The sequence below is a fragment of the Diadema antillarum genome, unplaced genomic scaffold (genome assembly GCF_040938485.1).
Source record: "Diadema antillarum isolate AM-2024a unplaced genomic scaffold, OU_Dant_1.0 scf00000062, whole genome shotgun sequence".
NCBI classification, from domain to species: domain Eukaryota; kingdom Metazoa; phylum Echinodermata; class Echinoidea; order Diadematoida; family Diadematidae; genus Diadema; species Diadema antillarum.
In genome coordinates this window covers 910,596-938,019 of record NW_027270951.1, presented here as the reverse complement: position 1 = coordinate 938,019, position 27,424 = coordinate 910,596, and positions in this window count along the sequence as shown.

The window sequence follows — 27,424 nt, the reverse complement described above, 5'->3', positions numbered from 1 at the left end:
TTGGAGAGAGTTATAGAATGTGCTAGAAGGGGGTGAATGGATAGTATATAAGCCAGAGAAATTCTGCAGTAGGCAGAGTACCCAACACCACTGCTCTGAGAGTTACGTCACTTCTGGCTCTGAAGCGACTTGTTATAGTCAGTCCTGTGTTACCTGCTGACCTGTTATGTTTGTGGAGATACTTGGCCTGGGAGACATTTTGCCTGCAGAGAATTAATGTGCCTTCATTGGACTCCATATTTTAATGTCAACGGACATTGCTACGGCAAAGCTGTGACGGGCTGCATTCCTAGCTGGACAATATAAAGTGAATCATCATTCAACGCATCGACTGGACGTGGTCGTTGGATTCTGCACATTTCGCTGGGAACATTATACGGTGGATCTATTGTGGACATATACCCTGGATTTATAACGCGGAATATTGTAACCTGTGCCTCTGGATTTACGTCGAAGGAATCATTCATCGGTGCATCACGGATCATTCATTTGTGCATCAAGCATCGTATTTGGACACTACCAGGAAACTGTAGGGATTTCGTGATTTAGTGAGTAAGTGATTCCATTACTGACTTATATTTGTTTCTAGTGATCATTATATTACTGATGTGAAAACCGATTACGAGTCTGTACCCACAATATCACTGTTAACAAACCGCCTGAACATCAGTTGATTGTTTCTTTTGTGCGATCATTCTCGGAGTGATTTTGGTCGTAACAAAATTGGGGGCTTGTGTCCGAGAAGTGAATTTAAAGCCAAAACTTAGAATTTGGAACGTTCCGGAACTTAGAATATTGGTACAGACATAATACTAGTTTAGTTGGTTGTTCAATTGTATATTGTGTGTAACACATTGTCACAATGTCAATCAGTACAATGGATGTTCAGGCATTTGTTCAGAGGACAGATTTGTCCCTCAAAGATTTGCAAAGGTTACGCAAATGTGATTTGACTGCTATTGCACAGCATTTGAATGTAGATGTTCCACAAGGTGCAAGAAAGGTAGAGATTCTTGACTTAGTAGCTGGTCACATGGAGCTCAAAGAAGAAATCAACATTCCAGATCAAGCTCAAATTTCAGATCAAACACGGCTTGAGCTTGCTAGATTGGAACTGGAGAAAGAGAAGATGAGACTAGAAATGGAAATGAAGGAAAAGGAAAAACAAAGAGAAATGGAAAGAGAGAGGGAAAGAGAACAAAGAGAAATGGAAATGAGGAAATTCGAAATGGAGCAGCAAATGAAGTTGCGTGAGATGGAATTAACTCATGCACAGACTGTTGGAAATCGTGAAAGGGCTCCCCCTGAATTCGATTTGGCCAAGAATATTCGATTGGTGCCAAAGTTTGAAGAAAACAGAGTTGATGCATATTTTGTGTCATTTGAGAAGGTGGCCGACAGTTTGAACTGGCCACAGGAATTTTGGCCCATGCTCCTTCAAAGTGTGTTTGTCGGCAAAGCAGCCGATGTGTACTCATCTCTCTCAAAAGAGCAATCACGTGACTATGCTACAGTCAAGAAAGCAGTGTTGAATGCATATGAGTTGGTGCCAGAGGCGTACAGACATAAGTTCAGAAATTCGTACCGCAAACCAGGCCAGACACATGTTGAGTTTGCTCGTGAAAAAAAAAAAAAAAAATGATGTTTGATAGGTGGTACAGATCCCTGAAAGTGGATCAGGACTTTGATAACCTACGTGAGGTTGTTCTCTTGGAAGAATTCAAAAAGAGTGTTGCTTTCAGTGTGAGGTCGCATCTGGATGATCACAAAGTGACAAGTTTGCATAAAGCAGCCTTGATGGCTGATGAGTATGAGCTGACCCACAGAAATGACAACAGACCACCTTTCAGGAATTTCTCTGGAAATAAGAGAGACAAAATTCAGTCGAGCAGTCCAAAGAATGCTGGTTCTGAAAAAGGCACGAGTTCTGAAACTTTATCGGCACGAAAGCCTCAATCTGACAAAGGGTCCAGTACAAGTGCAAATGTCATCAAATGTTTTCACTGTAACAAGACAGGGCATGTAAAGTCACAGTGTTGGAAGTTGCAAAACAAAACAAAGAAGGACTTGGGATTTGTCATGTCAAAAAGTGTCCTACCTGAAAACAGTGTCCCGTTCAGTGAAACACAGGCCATTGAAAGTCAATCTCCCAAATTCAAAGATAGGCTGAAGCAGGTTGATGAGAGCTATCGTAGCTTTTTGTTTGATGTTGAGGTGACCCCATGTACTTCTGGTGAGGCAGGTAAGCCAGTAGTCATCCTGCGGGATACGGGGGCCTCTCAGTCATTGATGGTGGATGGTGGTATGACTTTTCCACCAGATAGTGCAGTGAATGCAAGAGTCTTGATTCAGACTGTTGATGGCAGTTATATGTCAGTGCCACTGTATAGAGTGGATTTGAAGTGTGACCTAGTTTCTGGTCTTGTTACTGTTGGAGTTGTTCCTGAGTTGCCTATGGCAGGCATTGACTTCCTGTTGGGGAATGACTTGGCTGGGGACAAGGTGGTTGCGTCTCCAGTTGTTTCGGAGAAACCAGTGGTGGTTGCTGAAACTGAGCAGTTGCAGGAGGAATTTCCTGGGATTTTCCCAGATTGTGTTGTGACTAGGTCTCAGGCTCGTAGAGCTGTTCAAGGTGATGCGGATTCTGTTGATGTGGAGGAGAATTCCGGTGTTTGGTTGGCAGAAACCTTTTTCAAGGATTTGAATGATGGGGTTGCTGTATTAGGCTCCGAGGCTAACAGTGATGGGCTGTTTAGCAAGTCTTCCTTGGTTGAAGCACAGCAGGCAGACTCTGAGTTGAAAGGCTTGTCTCAGACGGCGTGTTCAGAGGCTGAGGCTGAAAAGGTCCCTGAGTGCTATTATGTCAAAGATGGCATTTTGATGAGGAAGTGGAGACCTCCCCATAGGCCAGCTGATGAGGATTGGACGGTGGTCCGTCAAGTTGTTGTCCCTCCCTGTTACCGCGGTGAGATCTTGAGGATTGCTCACGAGTTACCTGTTGGCGGCCATTTAGGCGTCAGAAAGACAAAGGATCGGATCATGAGGCATTTCTATTGGCCGGGGTTGAATGTGGATGTGGCTGAGTTTTGCAAGACTTGTCACACATGTCAGGTGGCTGGTAAACCACAGCATTCGGTGAAGCCGGCGCCATTGATTCCGATACCTGCGTTTGAAGAACCATTCAGTCGGGTTCTAGTTGACTGTGTTGGACCTTTGCCTAGGACAAGGTCAGGTCACAAGTACCTCTTGACAATCATGGACATGTCTACACGGTTTCCAGAGGCTATCCCATTGCGAAATATCACTGCTAAGACTGTGGTAGATGCTCTAGTGCAGTTTTTCACTAGGTATGGGTTGCCCAAGGAAGTGCAGTCTGACCAAGGGTCAAATTTCATGTCAGGCATATTTCAAGAGGTGATGCATCGTTTGGGTGTGAAGCAGCTGAAGTCGTCAGCTTATCATCCCCAATCCCAAGGTGCGTTGGAGCGCTACCACCAGACCCTAAAGACAATGATTAGGGCATTTTGCGAGGAGTATCCCGAGGATTGGGATAAGGGCATCCTTTCCTGCTGTTCGCAACGAGGGACTCCCCAAATGAGTCGACGGGTTTCAGCCCATTTGAGTTGGTGTATGTTTATGAAGTTAGGGGCCCACTGAAGCTCATCAAAGAGAAATTCATGACTGAGGATGATGAGGTCCACCTACTTGACTACGTGTCAAAGTTTCGTGAAAGGCTTTCAAAGGCTTGTGAGGTAGCTAGGGAATACTTGAAAGTATCACAAGACTCTATGAAGAGAAAGGCAGACAAAAATGCCAAAGCCCGAACTTTCAACCCAGGTGACAAAGTTCTTGTACTGCTGCCCATACAAGGTGAACCACTGAAAGCCAAGTTCAGTGGCCCATACAGTGTCAAAAAGAAACTCAATGATGTGAACTATGTGATCAGTACGCCAGACAGACGAAAAGATCAGAGGGTGTGTCACATAAACATGCTGAAAGAGTACTATGAGAGAAAGGCTAGTCAGCCGGTAGGTGTAGCTCAGGTGGTAGAAGAAGAAGTAGATGAAGAGGGAGAAGCTCAAGATGAGAATGGAAGTGAGCCCTCTAGTGCCAGGTTGTCTAACTCAGAGATGTTAGGGAAAGTAGATGAGGCACTGAACTACCTACCTGAAAATCAGAAGAAAGATGTGACTAGTCTGTTACATGAGTACAAAGAACTGTGTAAAGACAAACCAGGTTGCACCCCTCTGGCTGTACATGATGTTGATGTAGGAGATGCTGACCCTATCAAGCAAAACCCTTACAGACTAAACCCAAGCAAACTGCAAAAAGTAAGGGAAGAGGTTCAATACATGCTAGACAATGACATAATAGAACCGAGTAAAAGCAGTTGGAGCTCCCCAATCGTCATGGTACCCAAACCGGATGATTCTCAAAGATTCTGTATAGATTACCGCAAGGTAAATGCCGTGACGAAAACAGATTCTTTCCCCATTCCCAGACTTGAAGACTGCATTGACAGGGTCGGAAATTCTGCATATCATGTCAGTAAAATAGACCTTCTAAAGGGATATTGGCAAGTGCCCTTGACCGACAAAGCCAGAGAGATTTCTGCCTTTGCTACACCAGATGGCTTGTTCCAATGCAAAGTAATGCCATTCGGCATGAAAAATGCTCCGGCCACCTTCCAACGGCTGACAAACCAAATCATTGCCGGACTTAACAACTGTGTCGTATACATTTATGACATCCTAGTGTATAGTGACACGTGGGAGGAGCACATTACACACTTGCGGCAACTTTTCGATCGACTCAAGGAGGCCAGATTGGTGATTAATCTGGCAAAGAGTGAATTTGCAAAGGCCAAAGTGGTGTATCTCGGGCATGTAGTCGGTCAGGGACAAGTATTGCCAAGAGAAGCCAAGGTAGAGGCTATACTAGGCTTTCCCATTCCCCAATCCAAGAAGGAGTTGCTCAGATTTCTGGGCATGGCTGGTTTCTACAGGAAATTTGTACCGAATTTCAGCACTGTAGTCACCCCCCTAACAAACCTGCTGAAGGGCAAGGCGAAGTACACGTGGACTGATGAGTGTCAGCAAAATATGTTGACAGATATACAGTCAAACGCAGCACGCAGGAGAAAATTAATTAAACCCCCCCCCCCCAAAAAAAAAAAACAACGCATCAAGATCGCTTTCTTTCTTCCAACTTTTTACTGTCAAGCCGACGTAATCATTGTGGTTAAACACCAAACAAACGGCTGTATAACATACTACAACGATCGATCATCATCATTATATCGCTTTTCCACATAATCGATCATCAATCATGCTACGCTGACACCGCCGTCGATCGGCGTACTTTTGAGTAAAAATTAGCTACTTTTCTTCTGTAATTGGCTATGAAATTTCATAAAACCCTCAGATATGGTTCTTCTTGACATTTCTGATAGCCACGAGAAGTTTTAATGACAAATTAAGCAAAAAAAAAAAAGATGGTAGGTGTGCATGGTGTGCATTTCTACGTGATTACCGAGTGTTCAACCTATTTCACTGGGAAAAAAGAAACTGGATGAAGTAGACTTAAATAACAAAAAAAAACTGTAACTAGTAGTAGACCAGTTGGCAGTAGACTAGTTGGCAGTAGACGAGTTGGCAGTAGACGAGTTGGGTGTAGACCAGTTGGGTGTAGACTAGTTGGGAGTAGACGAGTTGGGAGTAGACCAATTGGGTGTAGACGAGTTGGGAGTAGACCAATTGGGAGTAGACGAGTTGGGAGTAGACCAATTGGGTGTGGACCAGTTGGGATTAGACCAATTGGGAGTAGACCAGTTGGCAGTAGACTGACTGGTTGTTAGACTAATTGACTATTAGACAATGAGTTGTAGACCAATTAGCTATTAGACAAAATGAGCTGTAGACCTTATGATTAATAGACGAAATGGTCAATAGACATAATGGGTGTTAGACGAAATGTGACTTAGACAAATTGGACATTAGATAAAATGGCTAGTAGACGAAATGACAATTAGACTAATTGGCATATAGACAAAATGGTTGGTAGACGAGTTGGTAGTAGACGAAATGAGTTTAGACGAGATGGCATTAGACTAGGTGGACAGTGGACAGGGTGGTTGTAGACGAGGTGCCAATTTACCGTTGGGAGTTCACCAATTGGATATAGACGAGTATAGACCAATTGGGAGTAGACAAGTTGGGAGTAGACCATTTGGGAGTAGACCAATTGGGAGTAGACAAGTTAGGAGTAGACCAATTGGGAGTAGACCAATTGGGAGTAGACCAATTGGGAGTAGACCAGTTGGGAGTAGACTAATTGGGAGTAGACCAGTTGGGAGTAGACCAGTTGGGAGTAGACAAATTGGGAGTAGACCAGTTGGGAGTAGACCAGTTGGTAGTAGACCAGTTGGGAGTAGACCAATTGGGAGTAGACGAGTTGGGAGTAGACCAGATGGGTATAGACCATATTGGGTATGGACAAACTAAGGGTTGGACGATATGATAACTAGACAAAGTGAATGTAGACTAAATGACTTGTAGACGAGGTGGGAGTAGACTAACTAGTAGTAGACAAAAAAGATATTAGACGACATGGCAAATAGACATTGTGAGTGTAGAAGATTTGGCTATTAGATCAATTGTTTTGTAGACGAAATGCTCCTTAGACGAGTTGGGTATTAGACAGTACGGGTAGTGGGCAAAGTGACTATTAGACAATATGGGTACTGGACAAAACGAGTTGTAGACCAAATGGGTATTAGACGAATCGGTAATAGACGATATGCCAGTAGACCAATTGGAAAATAGACATAGTGGCTGTAGACGAGGTCACTATAAACCTCATTTATTGGAGAGGGAGAATTGGGTGTAGAATAAAGAAGTACTGACAATGAACATGTTGGGCCTTTAAACCGAGAAGAAGGGAAGCCCCCTATTTTGTCCATTTTTATTCTTTTCATTTATGTCTTGATTCATGTTGTCGTTTACAAATGCTGTTAGGAAAAGCAGTTGGCGTTTTGATCCTGAGTGTCATAGTGTTCTTAAAAGAGACAATGAGCAAATAGCTGATTGGTGACTATTTAACGACAATGATTCCTGCTCTGAAAGGTACCATGCACTAAAATGACAGCACGAAGAAAAGTAGATACATGAGGAAGTAGACACTGAAGATTTTGTTATTGAAAGTTTGCTTTCTTTTGTGATTGGGTGTTGTATGTTATATGTATATATATATATATATATATATATATACATATTCTGTATATATGACTATCTTGTTTTGGAGAACTGGTACCAAGTCGCAGAGGTAACAATGAGGATAACTGTAAAAAGCTTGCTTTACCATTTTCCGTGACCCTGTTTTTTTTTTTTTTTTTTTTTTTTTGCTGTTGTTCTGACATCCTAGCTTCCGCAAATTTCATAAAGTCAATCAAAGGACTCATTTTTTCCTTTATATTTAATACCAAGATAACGTGTATTTAATTCAATGCCGCGGAAACCCTTTTGTTTTGTTATTTTATGGGCGACAAAATACATTTTATCCAATGTCTTCATTGTTTAAAAGTTGTATTTAGTTTGTTTTTAAAAAGTGAATTTTGTTGTAGAAAACACAAGTTTACATGAGAAATATCCGTTTTTTATCATATCAAATCATTTCATTCATTTATTTTTCGTTTCCAACAAAAACATATAAATATATCGCAGAAATTAAATACAAGTATATAAATTTCATCATAATACAAAATAAAGGATAAGTTTACAGGGAAATTGTAAGTATACGATAATGTTGGTAATGTTGTGGGAATGCTAAAACGCTGGGCTTGTAGGGTGCATTCCCCCCACACGTAATACGAGAAATTATGATCGATTGACTGATATACATTGAAAATGGATGAAACAAAGACACTAAGAAAAAAGAGACCGATAACTGACCTAACTAATCCGAAACAAAAACCCGGAACAAATCCCTACACTAAGTCGCTGTCATGCCGGAAGAGAGAGGAGAGAAAGAGAGACAGAGAGGGAGAGAAACAGAGAAGGAGAGAGAAATAGAGAGAAATAGAGAGAGAGAGAGAGAGAGAGAGAGTGTGTGTGTGGGTGTGTGTGTATGTGTGAGAGAGAGAGAGAGGGAAAGAAAGTAACTTATCACGTGGAGTGAAGATAAAAGACAAAGAAAATAGAAGAAGACGAGAGGTAGTGGATAGATGGAGCCGCTTAGCTGTGATTTCAGTAGAATATAAGGTTGGATTATACACTTCTTTGCAACCAATAAAGAATCAACACAATTTTTCAATTTCATGAAATTAATATTCAAAATATCAATTTTCATAATGATATTTAGATAAATTCTTATAACTTTTCAAAATATTTTTCTTCAGATTACTCTTAAAAGAACTTAAACTTAAACTTATTTTTTATTATAGTTATTTATTGTAGTTTCGTAAGAATATTGCATTCCTCAAGAAAAAAAAAAGTTGAAAAAATTGAAAAAAGAAATAGAAAATGGAATTGCCAATAGACTGTAATATAGAGATATTTCTAAAAAAAAAAGAACAAACAAACTTTTATGGAAGATCAAACATTAGTTTACAAGTAATATCATGAATCAATTATGATACATACTATTACAAGCAAGCAATTTGCATTGTGACACCTTGCTATGTAAACAATAGAAAGAAAATAGAAAGATTAAAACCTCCGAAATGTCACGGAAACATACGATGCACTGTATTTGATGAATGATGACATACATATTTCCCTTAATTTTGTTTTTCTAACTCAAGATGCTTTAGTAATCGAACATTTTATCTTAATGTTGTTGCCCCAGCAACAAAGAGGATATCTATTGGAGTTAAAGGGTTTCATGGTAACTCTTATGATTGTAAACAGTTGTAATCATGATTTTTTGTTTTGTTATTTTTTTTCCGGAGGGAGGGGGTAGATTGTCTGGGGGAAAGATGATTTTACATAAACAGATGTAGTGAATAGGTAATGAAGGTCACGTTATGTTAATATATTAGTTGGTTTTGTAAAAGCAATTAATTTTGTTTTTCTAACTCAAGATGCTTTAGTAATCGAACATTTTATCTTAATGTTGTTGCCCCAGCAACAAAGAGGATCTCTATTGGAGTTAAAGGTTTTCATGGTAACTCTCATGATTGTAGGCAGTTGTAATCATGATTTTTGTTTTGTTATTTTTTTTTCCGGAGGGGGGGGGGGTAGATTGTCTGGGGGAAAGATGATTTTACATAAACAGATGCAGTGAATAGATAATGAAGGTCACATTATGTTAATGTATTGTTTGGTTTTGTAAAAGCATGCATTCATTTTACTTTTTTTTTCATGGAACGTCATTTACTGATTTATCTGCCTGCATGGCAGCCTTTCTGTGACATTATATCTCCCACAATTTTACCAGCAAAAGGAAAATAACTATTATCTACAATCGATAGAGGATGAAAAGGGAAACAAGTTGAAGAAAAAAAAATACTCCTTATCTTCACCAATCTGCTTAATAAGCACTTTGTTTCATTTACAATGCCTTGTTAATCTTTGACTCTACTTAACATAACAATGTCGGCATTTCGGTGTTTTGGTATCTGTTCAAAACTTATAGTTGTAGTGTACCTGCCCGGAAAGCAGTAGATAACTGTTTCGATTACCGCTCGTTCCTTTTTGTCCAAATCTCTGTTAAATAATGTAGATGAGGAGTTATTATTTACAAAAAAAAAACAACAACAACAACATCACATTCCTCATATCTTCACAGCCATGCATAATGTTTCGCTTTCATCTTGAGGGAAAAACCTTCTATTATTGAACAGATATTGTGTTTGGTCTGATTTGAGTTGATTTGATTTTATTGGTTCCTGCATTATATCATTGCTCATGCAGATACAAACATACATAAATGGTACCATACATATAAATGGATATACATGAACATTAGTTGCTAACAAAATGAGGTTTTTTCATTAATTTTGGAATATACAGCAATACATTTCTCCATTGCCTGTACAATGTCCAACAGAACAGTGATGCAATGAATAACGCAGAAGGGCTACAGATTAAGCATTGCTTGATTTGCAAGCAGCCCTCGTACATAATACATAACATATAGGAAAATAGGGGGAGGGATGACTTGCATAGAGATAGGATAGGAGAAAGGAGAGAGGAGAGGTCTGTCTGCTTTCACTAATACACAAAGTTAGATCACCTGGATCACTGAATAGTAAAGCATGGCAAAGTATTTTCTCACCAAGGTACAGGTAAACAGTTGTGTTACCGCTCATGGTCGGTTACATAACATTACGCAATAAATTCAGAACAACGATAATTCCACGAGGGAATTTCATATACTATACAATTGCACTGACATTATAAGATCACTGATATCCAGAGAGCAGCATTGTCTTTACAGCTTTCTTAAAAGAATACATAAACTTTAAAGTTCGAATTTCAGAAGGAAGAGAGTTCCAAATATCAGGTCCAGTGTGTCTGATAGAGTTCAGAGCCATCACCGTTTTAGGATTTTGTAGATGAAATTTATCAGATTGCCTTGTGGGATAAGAATGTATGTCTTTGTTTAAATGAAATAATGAGAAAAAAGAAGATGGCAACTGACCGTTATACAAACGATACATAAAAAAGTGAATTTTGCAAAAAGATAATATCATTTACCTTAAGTGTTTTTAATTCTACGAACAAAGGATCTGAATGGTCCCGATAACCTGAATTGGTGCATATACGTATAGCTTTCTTTTGTAGAAGCAATATACTGTCAATGTGACTTTTTGCAGTTGCCCAAACAATGTTACAATATGAGATGTTCGATAATATCAAGGAATTATAAAGCATAAATAAAATATTCTTTGGGACATAATACTTAAGCTTACAGAGGATACCAACATTACGAGACACTTTATCTGAGATATATTGCACATGAGCATTCCATTTCAAATTTTCATTGATATGTATTCCAAGGAATTTAACACTTTCTTTTTGTTCCAATAATATACCATCCACCATAATAACTTGTTCCAATAATATACCATCCGCCATAATATTAAAATGATGCATTTCATTTTTAAGCTTCTTTTTGTGAAAATAAATAAAATTTGTCATTTTTAAGTTGAGTGACAATCTATTGCTCTTAAACCATGTGGATAATTTCGGCAAATCAGTATTAAGAGTTCTTAAAAGCGACTGAAAATCAGGATTGGAACAAAATACATTGGTGTCATCGGCGAACAGAATATATTGCAGTAACTTAGAAGAATTTGTGATATCATTCATATACACTAGAAATAGTAGTGGTCCCATAATGGATCCTTGTGGGACGCCACAATGTATAGGTAAAACTTCAGAATTTACCGATGCATAGTATACATATTGCTGTCTATTCGATAAATAATCATGAAACCATTCCAGTGGAATGCCACGAACTCCATAACAATGTAATTTGCGTAAAAGTATAGTGTGGTCAAGAGTGTCGAATGCCTTGCTTAGGTCCATGAACACACCAATGACATGTTTTTGTTCAGCTAAGGCAGTCGACACGCTGTCATACAACTGGGCTAGTGCCATATCAGTAGAATGAAATTTCATAAAACCATATTGGTCTTGGTTCAGTATATCATTTTTTGTAACAAAAAAATCATACAGTCTTTTATAAACGAGTCTTTCTATGACTTTAGAAAGACTAGGAAGAATAGGGATAGGTCGGTAATTCGAAACAAAAGAAGAGTCATCTTTTTTTGCATATTGGAATAACTTTTGCAATTTTACATGCGTTCGGAAATACACCAGTTGACAACGACAAATTACAAATATGTACTAAAGGTGTCAATATACTCCCAACAATTTGTTTTAAAAGAGACGTGCTCATTTCATCATGACCACATGTATGACTTGATTTAAAAAAATGCACAATATCAAGGATCTCACTAAAATCTGTTGGTTTGAAAATAATGAATTATCGTTTGACGTGCCCAAGTACTGCGAGAAATCTGTCTGTGTATGATCAATCTTAGAAGCTTGACTAAGACCTACATTAACAAAGTACTCATTAAAACAGCATGCTATATCTTTAGGATTACAAATCGTTTGTCCATTATTCGTAATTTGAGATGTTGGCACCTTCTTTTGCTTTCCTATGACGTCATTTGTATTATTTCCAGTAGCATTTTCAAAAGCTTCCGTATAACACATTCTGCGGGAGAGCCTGATAATCTGTGTAAGTTTATTTCTATATGTTTTACATCGATTAACATTATCAGTATCAGGATACCGTAAACTACTTTTATATAAAACATTTCTTTTCTTAATGGAACGAGAAATTCCCTTTGTTATCCACGGATTGTGGATTTTTTTTATTGTTTTTCTTTTCAATTGTAGGGATATGTTTGTCTGTCAAAATAAGAAAGGAATATATTCCGGAAGGTGTCATAAGCAATTTTTGGGTCTGCAGAAAGTAATACATCATCCCACGTTGCCGTAATTAAATAATCGTTCAGTAATGATTATTTTCTAGTGTGAATTTCCGCTTTTTCTTACGTTGTTTTTGCTTAACATAAGAATTCTGTGTGTCGCCATAAATGAAAAATATAGGTAAATGATCAGAAATATCACTATACAAAAGACCAGATTTCGAACAATCTGTGTCAATATTCGTAAAAATATTATCGATCAACGTTGATGAGTTGACCGTAATTCTCGAGGGTTTATCAATTGTAATATTACAAAAATTTGCTTGCAAAATATTGCAAAATTTATTTCTAAGAATGTGCTCTTCTCTCAACAGATCAATGTTAAAATCACCCATAATATATACATCTTTGTTTTCTTGATTAATCAGCTCTAATAAGACATCAAAATTATCCAAAAAAAAAGAATTAATATCTATATGAGGGGGCCTGTATATTACGCAAAGTATTATATTTTTTTTCTATTATACATATTAATTTCAACACATGTGCAATCAAATTCATTTCCATCTTGGAGAGGGGATACTTTTTAAACAACATTCGGATATGATTTCCTTTTGTGTGTGTGTGTGTGGGGGGGGGGGACGTTCATTTGTAAAGTAAGCACACCTTGGTAAAACATTTCCATTATGGTGTCGGAATAGCAACTGTTCTATAGGGTATAATTTTTATAACAATGAAATAGGTGACATCTTTAACATTTTTTTTTTAAATTACTTCTCCCAAAGATAAAGTGAATCTTTTGAGTGCCGATTGGCACAGAAAACATGTTGATATTGAACATTGTATTTTAAGTCCACTGAAAAAGAAAGTCGGTAAATATAAATACGCCCGAAGTGTAAAGCATATTTTTTTTTTCAAAATTATGAAATAATTCCTCCACTAACAAAAAAAAAAACCCAGCAATAACAACATTGAATATGAATATAAGTTTTATTTTGATTGTTTAAGAGTACCCAACAATACCTTTTTTATATTTGGTTATTTCCATTTCAGGATTGAGCTTTAATCACGTACTTCAAATAAGATTTTGTTTTTGTAAGGTTTATAGGTCATATTTACATAACTGTGGTGTGCATGTGTGTGTGTGTGTGTTTGTGTGTGTGTGTGTGTGTTTTTTTTTAAGGTTTTAACCTTTTGATAGAACGGACTCTTTCTAACATGATCAATACACATTTACTTAACTATCCTCAGCAGATGACTATACTGTGGTCTCATTTGGGCAAGCGTCTATGGGAAATGTGTGTTGTAGCAAAACCAAACCGTCCTCAACGGGATAAATGCTGGGCGCACACACAACCGATATGAAAGGTATGACGACCACACTATCACGCAGTAATTCGCTTGAACAGTTCTGAATAACTGGCGAATACGAGGAGACATGTCTAATTTATCATCCACTTTGAGGGAGTGCATTATATTTGTTAAAATCCGCACTCTCACAATTTGCAATCTGTCTGTTTGTAGCAAAACGTATTGATAATGAAAAACAGTGCATTAAGAAAATCATAAAACAGTGCATAAAAATCATAAGAACAGTGCATTAAAAAAAAAAATCAATAAAGCAGACAAGCCATAGGAGTGGTATGAGGTCGTCTTTATCTTTGCTGGATGATATTAAAAAAAAAATGTTCTTTGTATCAATGTTGTAATGCACCTTGAATTGAGTTAACTCTATATGTGCCACGTTCGCACGTCCGACTCGGTCGACGGCGTGCCAACTTCGCATATTCTGCTCAACCAACAAAGCCGCCAAGACCGATCGATAAACAGCTAATTACTGCTAATCCCGCGGCACAATGAAAGCGTTTCTCGTGCTTTTGTTCCTCTCACATACGACTTGCATTCTACGTAGTGGTCGACTATCAAGCGATGTTCCCAACTAGATTTGCTCGTATATACATTCTAAGTTTCTGTAACGGTTTTATGTGCGAAAGTCATGCCTTTACAGTAATGTAGCAACTGGTTATTCAAAAGAAAAATCGAAAATAGATTCGTCATACAATTTATATCGTAACAAAGCTTGGCATTCCTCTTTGACTTTGCCTACTATTATGCCCATCTCAACAGAAATTTGTAGAAGTTATACAAATCGGAAAAACATACTTCTTTCTCAAAGCATGACTACCTTCGTGTCTTAGAATAACGTGGCACACAGGGGACTTCCACCATGACACATAAAGAGTTAATTCATTTAGTTAACCACTGTAAAAAAAAAAAAGCTCGCTAACAGCTATAAAATGCTGTTTTTTCAGCAAGTCCAGAAATGATAACAAAACATAGAGATCTTACAATGAAGAGAATGCAAAAAAAAAATAGACGAAATAATCATTGCATATGAACGCTATAGAAAAGTCATAGTATGCAATATGTCAGCGCAGAGGTCAGCACAAAAGAAAGGAAAAAAATAAAACATTTGACATGTTATACGCATTGTGTACTGCGAGAAATTTGATATGACGTTATAAACTCAAGTAGTCTCCTTATCCAGTTTATCAACACCAAAACTTTAAACAGTTTTAACTTTTTGCATCGCTTGTCCCATTTTCCTAAAATTTTCACCGATGTGCTCCACAAATGTTACTGCTTTTACTCAATCCACAATATTGGCTTTGAGTTTTTGTTTCTTTGATTGATTATTTAAAATGACACACAGCAAGCAATCAATTGATTAATATTCGTTTCAAAACTTCCATGCTATTCCTGTTTAGGACAATTTAAAGGCATTATTTACCATTTACAGATGATACAAAAAACAAGCCTTAGTGCATTATACTTCTAAAATGTTAAAATGTTTCCAGATTATACCGTCTAAAACTATGTATAAATTATTGTATTTTAGGCATTATTGCGAAAATTTCCTCTGTATATTGATTTGATTGGTACAGAAAACATGTTGATATTTTACATTGTGTTCTAAGTCCACATAATAAAAAGAGACTTAAAACATAAAATTTATGTTTGTTCAATTCCGCACTTTCTTAAATTGCAATCTTTCTGTTTATAGCAAAACACATTAAAAATGAAACAGAGTGCACAAAAAAGCATACAAACAATGCCTAAAAAAAAATCATTAAAAACATTGCATAGAAGAACATATCATTAAATCAGACAAGCCCAAGCCCAGGTCGTCTTTATCTTTGCTGGATGATAATTGACATGAAAATGTTCTTTGTATCACTACTGTTATGCACCTTGAGTTATTTAATCTCAGTAAAAAGCCTGCTACCAGCTATAAACAGCTGTTTTTCAACAAGGCTGAGAGACGATAACAATGAAGAACATGCAAACAAACCTAACCCTAACCCTAACCCTAACCCTAATCCTAACCCTAACCCTAACCCTAACCCTAACCATTACAAACGAACATCATAGAAAAGTCATAACATATGCAATATGTCAGTGCAAAGGAAAAAGGAAAAGAATCAAACATTTGCAAAGTTTTAGGCATTGTGTACTAAGAGGAATTGATATGATGTCATAAATTCAGGCAATCTGAAGCAGAGAAACCCAAAGCTGTCAACTCGGAATTTTGGGTCTTTCTATGTTTTTTGAAGACCTTTTACTATTACTTGTCATTAATGATGAAGAAATAGAAGAAATATACAGAAAAAGCATCAGACGGAAAAGTAGAAATATTGTATATTTTTAACATAAAGGAAATTCGTAGAAAAAAATAGAGTAAGGGGTACGGAGAGTTCATTAATAAAATTAATTGGTTAAGAGTATCCACTGTGATTATACATTTTTCTAATTTGTGTATTTCCTCTTTAGGATTGAGTCTTAATCATGCATGTTATATAAAGATTTTTCGTAAAATTTGGTAGCCCATAAAACAAGATATTATTCAGATGGGTTAAGGTTCAGGTGTGAGTTTCTTCAATTTTTCTCCCTCTACAAATGACATTGTTAAGCTCGCAACTGCTGATCTTTGAATAAATAGAAATGTTGGAAAAAGGGGGACCAGCTGGACTCGAACCTGTCATCTGTTTTATTTGATAGACCATGTTTACATGTTTTGGTAAAAGTGACAACTTTTGAGGGTCAACAATAGAACGGACTCTTTCTATCATGATCAACACCACTCCCCAGCAAATGACTTTGCTGTCAGTGTCCCTCGGTCAATTGTTAAATGCTGAGCACACAGACAATTACAACAATAGTTTCAGTGTGTCCTTTTGTGCTTGAAATTATATCTGATGGAACCCCCGGGTCATTCATCGGACAGGGAGTATTGAGTATAGAATAAAGAAGTACTGACAATGAACAGGTTCAGCCTTCAACTGAGAAGAAGGGAATGCCCCTATTTTGTCCATTTTAATTGTATTTATTTACTTATTTTTATTCATGTTGTCATTTCCACATTTTGTTAGAAAAAAGCAGTAGGCGTTTTGATCCAAAGTATTCTATAGTGTTCTTGAAAAAAGGGATAATGAACAAACAGCTGATTGGGTGACTGATTTGAATTCCTGATCCAAAAGGCACCAAGCACTAAAGATCCCACACAATCCCCGGATAACACGAAGGAAATTAGATACATAAGGAAGTAGACACTGAAAATTTTGTTATTGATAGTTTGTCTTTTTTTGTGATAGGGTGTTGGTTCGTCCTTTTGTATATTATATGACTATTTTTTGGAGTGAGAACTGGTACCGATCTCAGAGGTAACAGTAAGGATATTGTAAAAACCTGGCTCTTGCCATTTCCCCTGACCCTGATTTTTTTTTTTTTTTATTCCGTGACATCCTAGCATCCGAATAACCTGAATATATTTCAGAAAATCTTTTGGTATTCTATTATACCAAGATGTGTATTCAATGCAACGCCTCTGAAATAGTTTTTAGCTATCTTATGGACGACGAAATACATTTTATTCAATGTCATTATTGTATAATTGTTTAATTGATTTTCTTTTTTGTAGAAAACGTGATTTACATAAACGATAAGAGACTTTTTTTTCATTCACGTTTGTCTTAATCTTGCATTCCTAAAGAAAAAAAAAACAACGTTTTAATCATGATTTTTTTTTTCGGGGGGGGGGGGTGATAACTGAGATTTGGACTGCAAACGAGTGTCTGAGGTAAAGATAATTTGGCATGTACAGATGTAGTGAATGAATAATAGTAAATTGACGGTCATATTATATGTTAATACGTTATTTTTTTTTCCCTTTCACTCTTTTTATGAAACGCCATTGACTGATTTATCTGCTTCCTTGGCATCCTCTTTGTGAAAAATTTTGCCTCCTACCAGTTTACCAGCAAAAGGAAAGTAACTGGATCGTTATCTTTAAAGAAGAGAAAAAGGAGACAAGTTGAAGAATAATAAAAAAAATGATTCGATTCCAGCTGGTTCCTTTTTTGGACACATCTCTGTTAAATAATGTAGACGAACAGTTCTCATTTACGAAAAAAAAAATCCTCATATCTTTACCCCGCTGCTTAATAATATTTCGCTTACATCTGGAGGCAAAACCTAATAGTATCGAGCTGATATTGAGTAGGAAAGAGGCTACTCAAAATCCTCATACCTTCACCCCTCTGCTTGATAATATTTCGCTTACATTTAGAGGCAAAACCTTATAGAATCGAGCTGATATTGAGTAGGAGAGGGGCTACCTCTAGAATACATTTGAATATCATTTTGTTTTGGTTTTTATGAGGGATGTTGATTTGTAAAGTAATCACACCTTGTTAACGTTTCTATCATGGTGTTGGAATAGCAACTGTTCTAACTGGTATTGTTTGTATCGTAATCACATACATTCAATTCAATTCAATTCAAAGTTTATTTCATTTTTCGACATAACATATGTTTCACTTCTTTTGATAACAGAGAACAAGGTAAATAGAACATAGTGAAATGAAAAGACTGTACAATAATTGAGGACCTATAGTAATCATACATTGTATAGTAAAAAAGAAACAGAAGTGATCGAAATGAAGTACATGTATACCGTGCGAAAAATGGAGGGACCCACTAAAAAGACAGAGCTTGTAGTGTGTGGGCCCCTCTGGAAAAGAACATTGATGGAATCGAATCATCGTAGATACAAAAGATAACAAAGTGGAAGAAGTCTGGATACAAAAGATAATAAAGTGGAAGATCATTAAGATCGTAGAAAGTCAACGTCTGTTCTTTGTGTGCTATCTCATTTATGTAGGCCTGCCTAGTCATTTCTGATGTCTTTTGATACGGGATCGTTGTTATTTCCTAAAACAGTCATTTAAGATAAGTCTTTGCCATAGCAACAACTATTTTATAAAGGAAACAGGACTTTGCATTGTCACGATTTTGATTGCAAATAGAACTTATACTGAAACAATATTATTCGCAGCAATTTCTATTTTGCAGTTACATCCTCTGAGATTACAAATACAGTCATGCTACGATGAAGTTTCTGGGAATTGTGCTGCCATGGCAAACACTATTTGTAAGTACTTCTATGACGTTGACTGATTAGGACTGGTACTGCTAGTAGGTCTAAATGCATCGATTTTATCACTGTGGATACATTTCTTAAATGTTTAATTGGAAAAAAATGTGTTAAAAAAAATAATTCGTTTCCATTGCAATGGAGAAGACAAAAGAGAAGGACTAATACTTGGGCAGACATGAAACAACAATTTGTCGAGATGCTCATATCCGACGGAGAGTATGAAAATTTGCATGACAATTGAGGTATTTTGGGGCGCTGATTTCAAAAATTGCAGGATCCGAGAGATCTTACCCGTGTGTAGGGCGCCATGTTGAATAACAATATGGCTGCCGTCACAAGAATATTTGAGATCACCATCTTGGATTCTAAATGACCTGTGACACTAACAGTTGATATACAAGAGCGTTTGGATATGTTGAATTCATTGACGGCCTAATGTGTTGGACAAACATCGAAGCGTTGCAATTTTAAATTTCAAAATGGCTTCCTCCACGAAATGTTTAAAATCCCTAAATCGAGTTCTAAATGACGAGTGACGCAGACGGGTATTGTAGCCTGCGGGGTTAAAAGAATAGGAATAATGTGATGTGTCCGACAAACGCTGTGCCCGCTATTTTGAATTCGTATGTGGCTGCCGAGACAAACATCACGACTAACATTCACATTCACATTCACATGCATGCAAGAAAGTTCAGCAAAAATAAAGCATAATGCACTCTAACTTACGTCACAATGTAAAATTATAGCGCGCTCTCAATCAGTTGCAAACGCGCGCTCAATCAGATCGTCTAATTTACAAGCCAGATTACATAGAAATTTTCCACCCTCCAACATGGCAACTACAATTGTATATATACTAGAACAATTCAATTTGTGTGTCGCGCAGCTTGCCAGACATATCAAATTAATCTGTTATTGAAGTCATCATAATTATTATCATTCTTTTAGGTATCAAATTTCGATGGCCTGTGTCATTCAGAACTAAAGATAGGGATCTTTAACTGTGTTGTAATGGCGGCCACATTGGAATTCAAAAAGGTGGCTGACCCAGTGGTCAGATCTGTTGGACATGACATTTTTTTTTTTTTAATCAACGCCCCTAGATACCCCTATAAGCACAATTTCACATTCTCCGCCGGATGTGAGCGTCCTTTTCACATATCTGCCCCACTATACGTTTTTAAATGCAAACGAGTAATTGATAAATGAATACATGCCGTCACCTGCTTACACTAAAGTAGTGTATAATTGCATATGATTATATTCAAGCGTATCAGGGCAATTATCCCCTGCCCCCGTCTATATATCGGTTAGTGATGAGACTATAGAAAAGATTAGGGTTAGGATAGAGTATAGTATTAGAATTTGGGTTAATACAATTTGTAGGATAAGGTTCAGGATAATGATTAGGGTCAGGATCGGGAGAAGGGTCGGGGGATTGTTTACCTAGAACCATTATTTCGTAAGTTTGATAGGTAATTGGTTTGTTTTTTTCAACCTAAGAACCCTGCAATTCAATGTGTGTCAGCACGTTATATGATTACAACAGTTAAAGGCATAATTTACCATTTGCAGAAGAAACAAAAACCCAGCATTAGTGCCTTTAATAGTTCTGAAATGTGAACTAGGGAAAGAAACAACCACTGTAAAAAATTGAATCCGTACAATCGATGTTAAGCATTGTTAAATTCACAAAATGTGAACAATAGTCATAATAAAAATGTTTCCTGACTAAACCATCTACAGTTATGATTAAATGAGAAAATAGTGAAATCTCCTTATAATTTAGGGTTTGTTGCGAACATTTTATATGGTAAGATGTTTTGTGGTACAACAGACCTACACATGTGCATCAAATGTGATATCTTGAAAATTTTTTTTTTTAAAATCACTGCTCCCAAAGGTATGGAAACAGGACCTTTAGTATCTTAAATTGCAAATTCGATACATGTCCCGATTGAAGCAAAAAAAAAAAAAAATATATATATATAAACAACCAGATATCTTGCCTCTAAATGTTTCTACATCACAGATATGACTGATGCATGCAACCTGAAACCTATGTGGTGAAGTGTACAAAGGACATAAACAACTCAATAAAATCGTATCTAGGTAGTGAGGCGACACAGAGTACAAGAAAAAAAAATATCTAAAGAGAAGGCAAACATTCAATTGTATTCCATTCACAACTATAGTGGAAAAACCCAGTCGCAAACATTAAGTTTCATCCCATTCATAGTTAGTGGAAAAACCCAGCCGCAAACATTAAAAAGAATGATACATAGAACAGAATAATAATACATTTTGGATACAAAAGGAGTATGACAGACATGGCTCAGTAATTACATTGATTCGACAAGAGAATTGAATACAGACAGGGCCCAACCCTTTCATCTAAGCTCCATTCATAATTCCGTGCGACCGACAGCCCTTTTCTCAATGATTACGGCTCTTTTGCACCTAAGGGCTTTTCAGTGTTGCTCGTCCTTTATTCATCTCATACAGCATTGTGAATATCTAAAACAGTGCCAACAGCGATATTGAATCTGTGTGGGTGTGCACGCTTGCGGTTTGTCTTTATGAAGCGTGAATATCAATATCGACAAAATGGCCGGGCATCATGCCAATAAAGGGATAACATTAATGCGTGTCATCATTCACGAGGGTAAGGGCTGGGGTTTCCCCTTTCTCTTCAATGAGTCACACTATGCAGACATGTTTTCGCCTCTGTCGTTGTTGTTGCTAATGCGGTGCTGGTGTTGCTGGTTGTTTTTTTTTTTTATGTTTTTAGTACATGTTTTCTAGCTTGGCAGATACACTTTATATTAAGCGGAATTTATATTGAGCCAACAAATTCGTCCACAGACAAGAAATTGATCTCGAGGCTTTAACTGAAAAGTAATGATTATAAAATAACACATAGGTATGTGCATGTGTTTTCGTGTGACACTTGGGGACTAGCTGTTTGGTTGCATTATACAGATCACACACATTCATTTTCTCATCATGCTAAGCAATACAAAAAAATATGAAAAGTAACAATGGCAAGAGGGGTGGTATTGTTTAGAATTTTTGAATCATTTGTTTTGCAATTAAAGCAACAATTATTTAACAATAGTGTAAATAAAAAAGTCAATTTTGCTTATGAAGTACGATGACCCTAGCTTCAGGAAATTGTGCCTCTGCTTGGAATTAATTGGCGAAAGAAGGCATTGGTATTCTTGAGGATATTAAAGCTACATTACATTAGAGATAAAAGCAAATACAATGAACATAAAGTGATTACAGACGACACCACTCTATTTATTTTCTTTGGACACTCATTGGTCTGAGACGAATGTTAAATCAAATGTTGCTCTCAATTTGACGTTTGCAAAGCAAGACAACGGAAATCTATTCCGCAACCGGGCATCTCAACTCATTTCATCTCAACTACCATCATTTCTGATGAGGTATCAACGCAGTGCTTTTCACCTGGTCGCCTGCACAGAGAAAAGGTCAAGGGTCGCGGCGGGGTGGGTGGGAGAGGGGGCGCTGTCTTCTGATTGGTTGGCAGCCCGATCGATAGCATAGTCACGAGGCGCGGCAAGTCACGGGTGTGATGACGTTGGCATCTGGGGGAGGAGAAAAAGGGTGTGCTCGATATCAACGCGAATGATGGAGCTTTTTGTGATGGCGGAATAAAAAGAAATGTGCATTTTCGTCGTTGCTAGCCTCAGCTGGAGAAGTAGCAGCTTGTCGCTTGCCGGTGTGTTGCAATACACATGTTTCTAAGGTAAGATTTCATTATCATCATTTTTTTGTTATCATTTTTTTATATTCTTTCTTTTACAGACGGAAGAGCGCGAGTATAGCGGCTAGCATATTGAGCTAGCATTGGCAGTAATCCTGTAGCATATTCTGGGATTTGTAGTCATCCCTGATTTGGCGTAGATGGACAAGATTTATGTGTACGTTTTTGCAGTAAAGATAAAAAGCAAAGAATTTGTTTGCTATTAAAGAGACGTTAATGCGTAATTATGTATGTGTGCGTGTGTGTGAGTGAAAGATAATGAAACAAGAAATAATGGTTTTATAAGTGAATTCTTGTATAGGAAGGAGATGGATGACGTGATACGTCACGCCTAGCAACTTCGTTTAGGACATGCTGCGGTTCTCGCCTTCACATGATGTTCTGTTGTTGTCATGCGCGCATTAGTGCTTAGCGGTATACACATCGTCGCGCATTACATGTCATCTACTACCATTTATACCTCAGTATTAACCCATTCCCAATGGGAACCTGGTTACCTTTGTGGGAAGTCTATGGGGATTTAAGAATTCAGTATGGAACGGGTTAAAGACACAACTAATTGAGTATCTGAATATAAGAACTACCCAAGTCCATGGAAGACCATTTTGAGTAAACTTTAAAAAAAACTTCATATCTTGTTTATTTGTCCAATGATATCTTACTTTACAGTGATTGGAAGGCAATATTTTATGTACAAATTAGAACATATATAATTATGACAATTAACATTAGTTACATTAATTGTGGAGAGGCCATTTTGTGTGACAGACTTGGGTCGTTCTTTGAATCATATGGACTTGGGTCGTTCTTTGAATCATATACATGCTATTCTGCTATATATTCTGCTATAGAGATGAGAGAAGAATGAGAGAGGGCGCTATAATATGAATGTAAGAATGACCCAAGTCCTTCATTCTTACATTCATATAAGATTTAACTCATTCATTTCAGGCACTTCCGGGGGTAATTAGGATTTATCATTATATACACAAGATGACTCCATGCATATAAAGCTACAATTTCCCATGTCAAACTGAATTTGGCCAAAAATTGGACTTGGGTCGTTGTTATATTCAGGTCTTCAATTTCCCGATTTTTTGTATGTACCACATATATTTTCACTGACCAAGCGACATGAAACGTCATTAGAATCGCATTAGTGAAGATGTCACACAATTTTGAGAGAAAAAAGAAAGAATAATTATGCGGTCAAGTGTTTCCATACATGAACACTCGACACTAAAGCACAGTTAGTCGAATCAAAACACGTATTATGCAACAGAAAGAAAAAATATATTTTCTTGCTATTTCTGACAATCTTCTTTTCGAGACTGCAGATAAAGAATTATGTTTGTTAAATCAATTCTCTACACGCAAAGTTAAACTTATCTCTGTGTACATATATGCACGTAATCATTAATCGTTGACTACGACTTTTGCGAAAATAACAGGGATAGATAAGGTTCTCACATAAATAATATTAATGTCTATGAAACAAATCAGTCATCAAAATTTGTTTGGTTGGAAGAATGGTGAATTTAGTAGCCACTATCCCCTTTTGGAAGAAAAATTCGCACTTAAATAAATATTATCTATAGCTGAAAATCAACCCGAATCTACTTTCGTCAAAAATAATGAAAGATACTATGAACACTATACTACAGTTTTATATCCATTTCCAATCAAACCATCATATTTAACATTTTTATGTGAGTTTGTATGAAGGGGAGTGAAGCGTCCATTCATATGTTCTGGGTCATGCACTATTCACAGTGTCATGCAATGATACTCCCGCCCCTACGCCTAGAGAAAGCATTAGCTAATAAGACCTAGCAATAGCATGCATCTGTATGTTAAACAGTCAGATCCCAGATTGGTCGAGTTAACCCAAAATGCATAATTTCCACGCGTGCTTGCTAGGGACATCAACCGACTCTTTGGGGTTTTTAATGAATAATCAAAAATCACTATCCCATACATAGCTCTCAAAAGTTGTTTAACTTTTAAACCATTGATAATAATGGTTACAAGTATATCATTCTTTCATCTTCCATTCGACATTTTTTTTTTCTCTAGGATTACTTGTCTGAACATGTTTTACTTGGTCACAAACACACACACACACACACACACACACACAAAATACCATTTTTGTCACTGTTGACCTGCATTGTCTCTCCATTTGTCATGCACTACTTGAGTATACCTTTTCAAGTTCATTGCATTTCAGTTTAATCTGATATATTCAAGCACAAAACTGTTGTGGCCACCAAAAAGCTGAATTGTGGATTAGCATATACAGCTCTATATGTACAATAAAATATGGAACATTATTATTACTTTTAAACAATACATTATCATGTGTTTAAATGTTTCATGCCGGAACTGTGAACAAATAACTTTAGTCCATGGAAATAAAAAAAAAAAAATACATACCAAAACGGCAACGATTAAAAAAATCAGGACATGCACAATAAAAAAACAACTAAACAAAACAAAACGAAAAGTATTTGTAGATGTGACAAATAAAACTTAAAATGTTTATTGAATCCCATTTTCTTTGCTCAATTTCCACTCATATGTTATAATTTCTGGTCAGTTCACCTTTGCGTTTATTAGATTAAAATGCCCACACTAATCGTCAACTCTCGTGATTTATCTAGCTATCAATTTCACATCACATCGTTATGTACTTACCTTTGCGCCGTCAAGTGGTTTAACATGTGCCATCAGCTCTGTGCGAACGCACCTCTCGTAATGTTACACATCATACATTAGTTATTAGAGCACGTGAAAAGAGGCAGCAAAAAATAACGTGTGAGGGCACGTACATGCACGTCAGCTCCTCTTCTAAAGACACATTTTCGCAAGCCCAAACAACAGCGTGATGTAAGCGAAACCATTGCCGAATTTCACTATTAACAGGGGAATCTTTGTTGTTTTATTTGATATTCACATAAATGTATACACAGTAATACAAAGAATACGTATCCCGGTACGAAGAAAAGGAAGGATTGCCGATTTAGTTGCATTCACAACGAACAACTGTTCTTCCACGGGGTCAGGTTACCATACAAAGTGATATGCAACATACATACTGTATGATATACGGCATGAAAAAAAATAATACAAAAAAAATATTCACAAATTCAGTGAAAAAAAATATGCAGTATTAGATACTACACAAGAAAAGAAAGGAAAAGAAAAGGAAAAATGAAAATCCACATAAAAGACAAGAAAAAAAGACGTTATGTGTAGTATACTACTATTATTGTGTATAGTTTTATGCCCTTTTTATTTACTACAATGGTCTATCTAGGTAATCCGATAGCACTATATTTAAAAGGATCTTATTGAACGGTTGGTTCATTAATGAAGTTCAACAGGGAATGGATAATACACCTTCTGCTAAAAATTCAGTTGATGCCAAACTTAGGCTCTAAGTTATCAATTTTACAGGAGCCCCTTCTTTCCTTCCTTGAATCAAACAAAGCATCCATGTGTTTTGAAATCATTTGTATTTGAGCTATGAAACCAAAAAACATCAAAAACAATAATACAAGCACAAAAGAAAGAGATACATTCAGTATGATCACAATAACAATTGTTGTCAGGTATCCAGCAGTAAACTGAAATGCCGAGTAGCGATGGTGTTGCTTTACCCAAACTTTTCAAAAGTAACCTCCCCCACCAAAAAAAAAAAGAAGAAGAAGAAAAAACAAAGAAAAACAAAGCAGGCGATGTTATAAGTACGCTGTTTCGTGACTTAAACTGTGCGTGTTTTTATTATTTTCATGCCTTCTAGAACAATAACACCCGAAAGAATTTAACTAGGTACCATTATTTCTGCTAGAGAATGCATCTTTTCTATTGATATATTGATTTTGTCAAGCATGTTTTTTTGGACTCGTCCTTCATTCCTGAAACATGTGCAAATAAAAATAATCTATTTACATACTGTCGAATGCAGACTGCTCGCACTAAGAATGATAAGGACTTGGATATTTTTCCCATAGGTTACATGACCCTAACCGACTTAGAATTGAGCACACTATGAAAATGTGATATTTATTTATTTATTTATTTCAAGATATTTTCATGCATTTAAAGATGTTTCAAGTACAACATGACAACATCTTTCACAATCTCTCAAGTACCTTTAAGAGATATTTATGTTTGCACTCACTACTTTAGAACCGTCTGACGCCTCGGAAAAAAAAAAAAAACCTGATTCTTAGAGGGCGCTATGACTTAGTTTGATGTAGTGTCCCTGTATTGATCACATGCAGGGACACTAGTTTGATGTACTGTGAACTCCGTATAACCCTTGTGCGTTCACTGCGGATTGTACATTCATTCTTTGTGCATCACTTAGCAGCTTGCCATACGTATACATGACTACGATCAGGAACATTCAGTTCGTACCGTAGAAATGCGTGTAAGGTTCGTATACGAACGACTGTATGTCACCCCCCCCCCCCCCCCCCTCTTACTTCCTTAACCATGTCATGAACCGCACGGCGTGCGCATCTACCTAGGGGGCAAAACCCCATTTTGGGGGGAAATCAGACATGGGCTGTTGTAAAAGGTTGTTGGGTGTCAAAATGTTCAGGGGATCATTCTTGACAACTTCTAGGTGGACTACCTGAAAATTATGCTGCTGTTTAAAAATGGCGGCCATTTTTTTTCA